The 10,523-nt window shown below is 49.9% G+C and overlaps 1 long non-coding RNA gene across 1 annotated transcript; it reads left to right on the top strand.

Moving 5' to 3' along the window:
* Nucleotides 1-1,513: 1,513 nt before the first annotated feature.
* LOC121036652 (uncharacterized) lies at nucleotides 1,514-7,427 on the top strand. The gene is made up of 3 exons (XR_005793423.1): nucleotides 1,514-2,760; nucleotides 3,018-3,183; nucleotides 4,013-7,427. It is a non-coding gene; the product is annotated as an uncharacterized LOC121036652 (long non-coding RNA).
* The last annotated feature ends 3,096 nt before the right edge of the window (nucleotides 7,428-10,523 follow it).

Below are 10,523 nucleotides of genomic sequence, written 5' to 3'. Positions count from 1 at the left end.
CCTTGGCATCTTCCTGACTTTCATAATGTTCCCTCTGTGGTGGTTCTCTTTGGTAGCATTGACTGTCCCTCTTGTAAAGTGCCTGTGTCATGAGCCTCACAGGTCCTCCTGGTCCTTGGTCCACAGGCTTAGACCCGCTGCGCTCCGGAGGGAGTGAGCCGCCAAGACACATTTGGTGGTGACCCGCGGGGTTCTGGGTGGCCACGACATTGTCCAATGTCAGAAGAACTTCAGAGGACATTCCTCTGCTTTCAGCGTACTTCCTGAGTTGAGTGACAGAGCCGGGATGGAACTGGTCTGGGGCAAGGGCTCTGGTTGTGCAGCAGACCACTGGCCACTGGCACTTCTTGCCTTCAGGACCCTGGGGTGAGCTTCCTACACAGGGCTAGCCGCCCCACTCACACCCCCGCCTGTATCCGCTCATTCGGTAGCTGCTTCACCCCTTCCTACCCAACATCTTGGTGCTCACTTGTCATTCTCGTGAAAAAATGTTTGTAGCATTTTTCTTCCTGACAGGGCTCCTCCTTCTGCATGAAAAACCTGTGCAGGCAACTTTGTCTCCAAAAGCGATTTTCTTTTGTTTTTCACTTTTTGTGTTGGAGTGATTGACATGCGGTGGACCGTAGCTCCTGCTTCTCTGCAATCCTCTCTGGGGACTCTGGGAAACTGTGTCCTTCTTCTTCGTGGTGGAAGCTGCTTCTCCTATCGCCTTTTCCATTATTAAAGGCAAACTCCATTCTAAAATCACCAAGCTATCCTTTGCCTGCATTGAATTGTTCCAGTTTTTGATCCTTCCCTTCCTTCTGCCTTAAGTAGTGATGTCAGGTCTTCACTTGTCTTGCAGTTTGAGTCGAGTCTGCAGGTGTGCCCGTCTCATAGCTGTCCTACATCTACAGAGATGCCACATTTTCAACACGACACAAAAAGATGTCTCAACGAAAACACTAGGTTTTTGCATGTCTTGGGGTGGCTGTAGCGAGAGCGTCGAGAATTTCCTTTTGTCTTTGTCCCCATGGACCCCATCGCTGGCCGGCTGGCAGCTGCAGCTGAGGACCTCAGTACATGTCAGGCCATTCAGCCTTTTCTTGTCATACCATGGCTCTTTTCATCGCGGGAGAACGTCCAGCATCTCTGGGTAAACTTCTGACGGGTCCCAGGGTGTAATTCAGGGTTCAAGGTTGTGCTTAACACACTGAAAAATACACAGGAACCCAGAGAAATCACTTTTACTGTGGTGTGTGAGTTACCAGAGAAAGGAACTGCTTCTGGTTGCTGATCAGCAGATTCGTGCAACACTTGAGGTGACCTCAATAGCTACAGGAGGTTTTGCACACTTTCCCCCTAGTACAGCGTTTGCTACAGCTCATTTTCATTTTATGCCGTTAGGACTTTATCCTGCGTCTCCACATTTGTATACCTTTCTCTTGACTGCAAATGGCACCATGTAGGTAAGGTCTGTTTACATGCGCACATTTTTGTGACTCTTACCTTGTTAGAGTAGATTTGTGTATGCTTTTGGGTAGGAAATGATATAATAGTCAAGTATCTGTGTATATTTCATGCCCTCGTGCCCTGCCTTTTACTATTTTTGATATTTTGAAGCTGCCCAGCTCGTCTGCCAGTCTTTCCAAATGTCACACATCTCCAGAAAAGTTTCCAATGTATTTATTGGAAAAAAAAAATCCCCACATAGAAATGGGTCTGCACAGCCCTACATAAAGAATCACATATGTGTCTGTGGGTTAACCTTGTCAAGTCAGATTGCAAGGAACTTGGGTAGTTCTGTGGTAAAGTTCCCCTTGATTAGGAAAAGGTTAATTCATGAAGAAACTTGAAGTATGTCACCTGTTTTTATAATGATTTTCTAGCATTGACAAAATCAACCACTCTCGCTATTTGGAATTTGAGTTGTTAAGTGAACCTTGTCCACTTGTTTGTCTTCAGAGTCAAAACTTCTGGGCCGCCTAAGTGGCTCAGGGGGTTAAGCATCTGACTCTTGGTTTCAGCTCAGGTCATGATGTCATGGTTCACGGATTGAGCTCTGCACCGGGCGCTGCGCTCTACTGACTGGAGAGTGTGCGTCCACCTCCTTGGAGCCCACCTGTACGCCGTGTCTTGGGCGAGCGCTCAGTATTGGCGGGAGAGAAACCCCACGCGCGGTGACGGACCCTGGCATCCCTCTCTTCAGAAACCCTTCGTCCATATTTCCTGCTTGACTAAGGAAATAAGACTCTGCCTTTCGTCAAGTCGTACAATCATTTTTGAAAAGTGCATTTCGTATGGTTGTCTCTGATTGGGCCAGGTGTTCAGTCTAAGACAGGGCTTTTGAATACCGTCAGCCTTTCCCCACTGCAGCTCCACAAGCCTGCTTGCCAGACGAGGCCAGAGGCTGGGGATGGGCAACAGGTTCTCAGGCTGTTGCTCCCAAGTCAGCAGGGTTCCTAAATCATAAACCTGCCAGGCACCTGAAAATGTCTGTCCCCTTGAGAGTAGGTCCCTAAGAAAATCCCTGGGACTCCTGTGGGTGGTGATGTGGGGACATGTGTGTGTTGCTACCTGAGGTTGGTGAGTGAGTGTACTCTGGAGAGCCACGGAGGCCTGGTGCGCTCTTGCTAATGACCCCCTGTGACTTTCCACTTTTCTCCCCTCTCCACCCCTGGAGTGTACAGCCCTTGCTGAGGAGCTCAACAGCTGTAGGAGCAGCTCTTGCAGAGAAAGGAAGAGGTCGTCAAACTGAAGGCAGAGAGAAACAACACCAGGGTCAGTAGGCATACTGCCAGTGTCTTTAAACACACGACAGCACTCCTCTTGTCCACATGTCCCTGTGGAGTTGGTTTGGACCCATTTTTCTCAGACCTCGTTTGATCTGTGAGAAGGCTATCTTACATTCGTGGGGGCAGCTCCTTAACTGGGTACTGAACTGAAGTGATTCAGACTTGGTTTTGCATTTGGTGAACTTGAGGCCCGCAATTGAAGGTGTTCTTGAAACACCGTTTTCCTTTGGCCTCTCCTGCCAGCTGCTGCTGGAACATTTGGAGTTCCTCGTCTCCAGGCACTAGAGATCTCTTCGGAAAACAGTGGTGAGGCTACAGGCGAAGACTACGGCCGGCGTGTGCATTGAGGCCGAGGGGCTGAAGGTCTTTGAACTCCATATTGGAGAACGACAAAAGGGAGGATGAAACGGTGTGCCTCGCCACGGCGGTTCTCGACTTGTGCACATGCTGTGTGTTATCAGGCATACACTGCGTTTTTGTGTGACTGGAGTTTCCTTTTAAGCTACTTGAATTCTTGTAAGAAGCCGGGTCTTTATGGATAAAAAGCAGTGGTTGGTGGAAATGTGTGTACAGATTTGCTGGTACAAATTGCATAATATAACTTATTTTGGGGAAGAATTGTCTCCAATGTAAAATTGAAAGCTGTTAACAAGCAATTTTGTGAACATGAGCATCCGTGAAAGTCCTTACCAGCATTCTGTCATGTTGTTGTTTTTTTTTTTTAATTTTTTTTAATGTTTATTTTTGAGACAGAGAGAGACAGAGCATGAACAGGGGAGGGTCAGAGAGAGAGGGAGACACAGAATCTGAAACAGGCTCCAGGCTCCGAGCTGTCAGCACAGAGCCCGACGCGGGGCTCGAACTCACGGAATGCGAGATCATGACCTGGAGCTGAAGTCATATGCTCAACCGACTGAGCCACCCAGGCGCCCCCTGTCATGTTATTTGAAGCGAAGGGGACCTTAGGGTGGCTTTACAGTACGGATTAATGAAAAATCCTCCGTGTACAAAATCAATCCCTTTGGTTCCAGGTGAGAGAGCATTTATGTGTGGCACTGGAGTGGTATAGTTTCTTCGAAGAAGAATCAGGCGCCACATGCAAAGAGTAAGCTCCAGACATCATCACAGGATTTGAATGGAGGGGGTTTCCTTTTTACCCCTTGTTTAAAAAATATATATATATATGAAGACCAGCAGTGGGGGCCCTCACATGTTGCTTCCCTTTCTGGCTTTCAAAGGTGGAGAGCCAGATGAAGGAGTGCCTAGCTCCCCTCTCCACTCTCGTGGCCAAGGTGGAGGAAGATCTAGACAACGCGCGGAAGGATGTCACCTTTTCAGAAGTAATGAACACCATGTTATGACAAGATGTGCATGAAGTGAGAGGCAGTTGAGAAAGCCTCGCTGTCCTCAAGTCAAATGTGGGGTGTTTGATTCGGTCTTTGTCCACTCTGTCCTTACTCTCCTACATTTTTTGAACGTTTGGAGTTTGGTAGAAGTAGCTGCAGAACGGAACGTTATTCCAGGGCCTGGCAGCTGCCTCCCCGTCTGTATGATAGAATCTGTCTTCCCTGGGCTCTACCCTACGAAAGCCTGGTGGGTAGGCAGCGTTGTGCCTTCAGGTGTGGAGTGCGTGCCACCTGAGCTTGTCCCACGCTGTGCTCACGGTCCGTTCTGGTAACACGCTCAGCACACTCGAAACACTGTGGTGCAGCCGCTCTGTTACTGGCACCGTGTCCGGGGCTGGCTCTGGTTGTGCATGTGCTCTGTGCTCCCGGGTCACGGCCTGGAAGTGTTGCCGAGGGTTCTCGACTCAGGGCGCTTAGAGTCCAGATCAGCTTGGGAGGGAGAGTGTCAGCTCCCTGGAGACAGCCCTCTCCGGCAGCTGCCGGCCTGTGCTTCTCACTCGTGTGGGATGGTGTGTCGTGTGCCAAGAACACGTGGAAGATGCTCTTCCGTGCTTCACCCAGTCCGACAGGCTCACAGGATGGTCCTTTGAGCAACCTCAGCAGCAGTAGCAGTAACCAGGACTCCCTGCACAACGCCCCCAAAAGAAGGTCATCAGTCCCTTGCGCTGTTTGCTAGGCAAGAAACAAAAGGTCCACCCCGGCCACGCTAGTGTTCTGTATAGCTGCAAAAGGGTTCTATATAGCTGCAAATAGGTTATATCTCCTCCATAGTGAAACTGAGGCCCGTATTAAGATAAGGTTCCTGGAGGACGTAGAGCATGTATGAAATCTGGAAAGGACTCACGTGGAATCCCATTCCACCTTGTGATGTTGTGCAGGGACGGCCTTACCCCAGAGCACTTGACTCTAAGCCTGGCTCCTGCACAGATGAGTTTGGGGCTCTCGGGAAGCTACATATTAGCATTCCTGTGCTTCCGTTTAATCACCTAACAGGATCTGTGGGAGCACTTCCGTCACATGGCTTTTAGGAGTGTCTGCATCTAAATATCCACGAGATACTTTGATCACAGAAGTTCCATCACATGTGTAACTGCAGCCCCTGTGAGGACATGGTCACCAGCATTCAGAAACTGTCATTCATCTGGTGGGCTCTCTGGCGCACTCACTAGGTTGCCCCTCCTTTTTCCCTCCCCTGTAGTTTTTGAGTTTCTCTTAGACTATGACCTTTGCAATCTATTCAGTACCACCTATTTTTAACTGGTCTTGATTCCAGACAATGGGTTTCATTTCCTACCAAGCAGCTGAGGCGCTGTGATGCCTGGGATGGGGGCCCAGAGAACTGGTGCAGGCATATCCCTCTGGGACTTTCCACTGTAGAGCAGGTCGCTTGTGGGTTGAGTGTGTCCCAGAGCTAAGTGGGTGAAGGAGGTATGTTGAGACCACATCCCAGTGATCCGACAACTGAAAAATAAAAGTGAACCCTCTTCAACAGAAGAGGTGGTTTGCAGTCTAGCGGGGTGGAGCAGGAGGTGGGCCAAGGGGGACATTGGAGATGGTGGGACGACGGGACAGGGCCTTGAGCCGGGGAAGAACTCAGTGGGCTTTGCGATACACTGGACAGCAGGCAAGGCATGGGGCCCCTCTCAGTGCCCCGAGTGCCTGCGAGGCCTGGAGTGGGCTGCCTCCCGTCCACACTGGGCCCACAGAGCCGCTTGCCATAGAGGCTTTTTCCCCTTCAGCCCCGGACTTGTCCGTTCGTTTCTCTTTCCGTCTGCCTCAATATAGTCTCCTCAGAACTCATAATAATGACCACGACTGGCACACTCAGTTGTACTTCAGGTGAAATGCCGTTATTTCTGTTAATGCTCCCAATTCCGTAGGAACCCTCAGGACTTTGTTCCCTGGAATAGAAATTTGTAGAAACAGTTTAACAGTGGTCTGATTTGAATGCCCCTATGTTTGAAGTGTATAAAACTGTTTTACAATAACTTGGATACTTGCCACCTGGATGGTATAAAATTTCTTACTGAAAGTAGACTTTTTGCTCCTGGAACCATGCTGGGAAAATTCTGTCTCTTAAATGTTGCCGATGTGTTTTATTTCACATCTTTATACTTTCTGTAAAGAAAACAGTAAGATTTATGGTAGTGCCTTCTGGTTCTCCCACCCCCCCCGGCCCCGAAATGTGTATTTTTGTAAGGTCTGAGGTAACAAAAATTGTGGATTGGCTGCTTTCTGCGTGGAGCCTGCTTTTGGTCCTTTTCCTCCTTTCTCTCTGCCTCTTTCTCCTCATACACATTCCTCTCTCTCTCTCTCTCTCTCTCTGAGACTTTGAAAAGGGCGATTGAGTGGTTCAGACAATGAAGCATCTGAGTCTTGGTTTCGGCACAGGACATGTTTTCATACATGGTGAATTTGAGGCTTGCAGTGGGCGCAGAGCTGACAGTGGGGAGTTTGCTTAAGATTCTCTCTCCCAATTCTCTGCCCCTGCTCTTTTCTTGCTGTTTCTGCCTCTTTCAAAAATAAAAAAACTATAAAAAATAAACCAATTAGCTATTGAGAAACCAATAGTTTCACAGAGATGAGGAATTTGCTTTCATTTTTGCTATTTGACACTGATATTCTTCAGAAATATTTTTGACATCATAACATGTTGGCTGCAGCTTGGGAATAGAGCCTGTAAGTTGTGTTTTGGCAGTAGCCGGATATCTCACTGCAATCCAGGGCCCTGTGCTCTGGGGGAATGTTTCAGTTATTTATTTGAAAAGACACAAAACGTTGCATTCTCCTTCTACAAAACCAGGACTGATTTCCTCCCACACCACTACTTAAGACTGTCGTCATTGCCGTAAGAACGAACCCATGCTTGTGAGGAGAACAGGGCAAGGGCAAGGGCGCTGTGGGACTGTCCCGGCGTGTGGCAGTGTCTGCAGCTCAAAGACTATTTGGAAAACGAAAAGGTAGTATCTTCTATGGCAGGAAGGTGATTTCACATAGACAGTGGAGCAGGCCCAGGCAGCCCAGGACTCTGCTGACTTGTGCCCGGTCAGGGTCCTGGCACAAGTGTGGCCCTGTCCCCCTTTACCCCCTGGGGCTGCCTTCTGGGCAGGGGGCCCGATGGCTGTCAGGAATGTGGGTAAATACCTGTAAACAAAACTGCAGAGCGAGGTCATTTTAAAGGGCTGGTAACTTTAATATACACTTTTTTTTTTTTAATTTCCAATTAGTCTTGATTTCTGGATGATGACAAAACTTTAGGAAGGCACCTTCTTGGAGAAAACAATGTAGACAAAAGGACATTTGTGACTTAGCTGCTGGGTCAGCAGAGACTCTCCCTGCAGACTTCTGGGTCACTTCCTCTCTGTCCTCTATGCAGCCAAAGAAGATGCAGCTGGTCGTCGGTCCGTGACACGCTGACCTGCCCCAGCCCCTCGGGGACGGCGCCACAGGAGGCTCTTTGACTGGAATGTAAAAAATGGTGGAGAATGGCCAACTTCGTATGTAACAAGGCTGTGGCCCTGCTTATCTGCTTGAAAATTAGTGTGCTCTTCCACCTACTACAGCTAGGCCTTGTGGGTGTCCTCAGTGCATTGGCTCTAGCACAGCCTATAGTCCTGGGTGCCAGGGCAGCTTGCCTGGAGTGACACGCAGAACCTAAGAGCTGAGGCCGCGGCAAGCCTGTGGGGGGGGGAACCTGGGCCCGTCCTCCCCCCACCCCTGACCCACGCCCACCCTGAGCTCCCTGGCACCACAACTCTCAGAAGACCAATCAGGAAGCACTGGGCTCCCACCACGGGGCAGGGTGCTGGGTGTGCACCCAGGAGGAAGGCGCGAGACCCTGGAAATTATGTAGTGCAACTCTAATAAGGGTCTTATTGTTCTTACTGAAATCCACTTCATACATTTGTTTTTAGAATAAGTTTAGAGTGGACCTCAATCTCCATTTGTAGATTTTCCTTAAGTTTTTTATGTTTATTTATTACTGAGAGACAGAGAGAGCATGAGCATGGGAGGGGCAGAGACAGAAGACACAGATTCCGAAGCAGCCCTCACGAGGCCACTTCAGGAGGTTCTCGCACAAGATCCCTCATAGCTCAGGCAACTCTGGGATGGTTCCTTCCCTCCCCGCCACAGAGAGCTTATGGCCATTGGGTCAAGGGATGGACACCCTGACCCGTGGGCCTTGTGTGAAGGGCACAGCTGACAATCGCTGGGATTTCCTCTTCCTGTACTGTCTCTCCCGCCAGGGCCGATCGTTTACTACTGTGAAGGATACATAGTTTCTGTGGAGTAAGACTTCCCTTCTTTCTGTCAGGGCATAGTTAGGTCATTCTGTGTCTTCCTGTTCAGAACCTTTGCTGGCTGATCTTTAGTTTCTGCACTTCCTAGTCCTTAGTGTGAAGTGTGAGGTTTGGAACAACAAAGTGCTTCCCTGCGTTTTACATCTAGGATTCTGTTTTTTCCCCCACCAAAGCTGGGCAAGCCTTTGGCATCTGAGAGTTTCTGGAAACAGACCATTCCCCAGAATTACATTAGGTTGCACATGGTTTATTAAAACTTGATTTGGTGAATCCAATTATGCTTTAAAAAGAAATGTCAATTGAGAAATAGACCAAGCACCGAGCAAATGTCCGAGGGGTGTGGCCTCTCTGAGAACACGCGTTAGCCATCCTTGGCTGTGCTCGCCCCATACTGAATGTTCCGGGGTTTGCAGGCCTGCCTGGTCCCTCAGACCCGCCAGGTCCCACCCGTCTTTCCACAGACCCGATAGGTCCCAAAGAATACCCTTGACTGTCCTACCACTACACACTCCTCCTTGAGGCCACCCTATCGTCATCACTGCTGCCCTTTAGGTCCTTTCTTGTGTGTCACATCGAGTGTTCTGAATGTAATTGTGATTTCACACTTTCCTCCTCGCCTTTCTGCTAGCCGAGTCCTGCAAAATCCCAGATGGGTGCTCCGCGGTACTCGGAGGGGTCTGTCCTCATGGCCTCTGCAGAGGGGCAGCAGGCGCGTGTTCAAGAGGGGTTGTTGCCTCCTTCCTGATGATGTGGCTTCACTTGATGGTGTTTCTCAAGATCTCTGACGTTCTGCTTTCTCTTACCTCCCTGTCGCTTGAGTCCTCCGTGGGAAGAGGTGGCTTGGATTCTGCTCTTTCTCCTCCTTGTCTTCCTTTGGCACATTTTCCAGTCCTGACTTGAGGCCAGCTCTGTGTCCACCACCACCCGGTGCATGGGCAGATTTCAGCGGGAGCAGGGAGGTTCCATCCTGCCTGGCTTCGGTGCTTGCTGGCCTCCGTGCCCTGTCCCTTCTTGGTGTATCTTACATGACACCTCTTTTAAGAACACTTATCTGTGTACTCCCCAGGGAGTCCAGGGTGGTCTCCAGGTTTTCCACTTAGCTGCACTTACCAAGACTGCCTTTCCAAATAAGGTCACATAGATATGTTCCAGAGATTTGGACATAGACGGGACCACCTCCCCCGTCCACCTGTTTCTGGAGAAGGCCTGTTCTGCCTAGTCATAACCCGGAGGCATCAGGGTGGGGAGGACGGTGCCAACCCTCCCACAGGGAAGAGGACTCTCGGGTCACACGTCAGGCCCTAGACTGTCCAGGAAGAAAGAGGAAGATGGGAAATGGCCGAGAGGGCCTCTGGCGTGCATCAGGATTACTGCCGGTTGATCTCACTCGAGTGTGCTGGGCCTCTCTCAGTCACGAGCATGCGTATGCCTGGTGGGGGTGAGTGTTCTCTGCTTTGGTAGAAGGCACTTTCAGGGACCCCTGAGACAGGAACCACTCTGGAAAGGCATTAGGACGTGCGGGGGAGACAGTGATGCAAGAGCAAATCATCCTGCCCACACATGAGAGGAAGCAGCATCAGGCCTGGACGCCAGGATGCCAGCCAGGCTGGGCTGTGGTGAGGGCGAGTAGCAGGGAGGCCTGTGTCCCTGTGTGCCGCCTCCAAGGCCTCCATCCGCTGTGAGCCATGGGCATGGTGGCTGCCCACAGGGTTTGGGGCACAAACACCAGAGCACATCCAGCAGTTAGAGGGTGGGTCAGCCTCTCCTGCGCAAACGGTGGCTGCCGTCCCACCTCCTTGGATTGTTTTCAGTGCGTCCGGCCAGCCATCCTTAGAGGAGGCGAACAGAACCTTTCTCCACTGGTGCTGAGGGGAGGCCCACAGCCTAGCCTCCGTGCTTCAAAGCCATGGCTTTGGGTTTCAGACAAAGATGATCTCGGATAATTATGTAAAATCTATTTGTAAATATTTTCAGGAGAATAAATAATGTCAATTAATTGGAAATTTATTTATTTATTTTTAAAAAAAATTTTTTCAACGTTT

This window comes from Herpailurus yagouaroundi, unplaced genomic scaffold (genome assembly GCF_014898765.1).
Source record: "Herpailurus yagouaroundi ecotype Mexico unplaced genomic scaffold, PumYag 163, whole genome shotgun sequence".
Lineage (NCBI taxonomy): Eukaryota > Metazoa > Chordata > Mammalia > Carnivora > Felidae > Herpailurus > Herpailurus yagouaroundi.
Note: the sequence above shows the minus strand (reverse complement) of the source record. Positions and strands in the feature narration are given on the sequence as shown.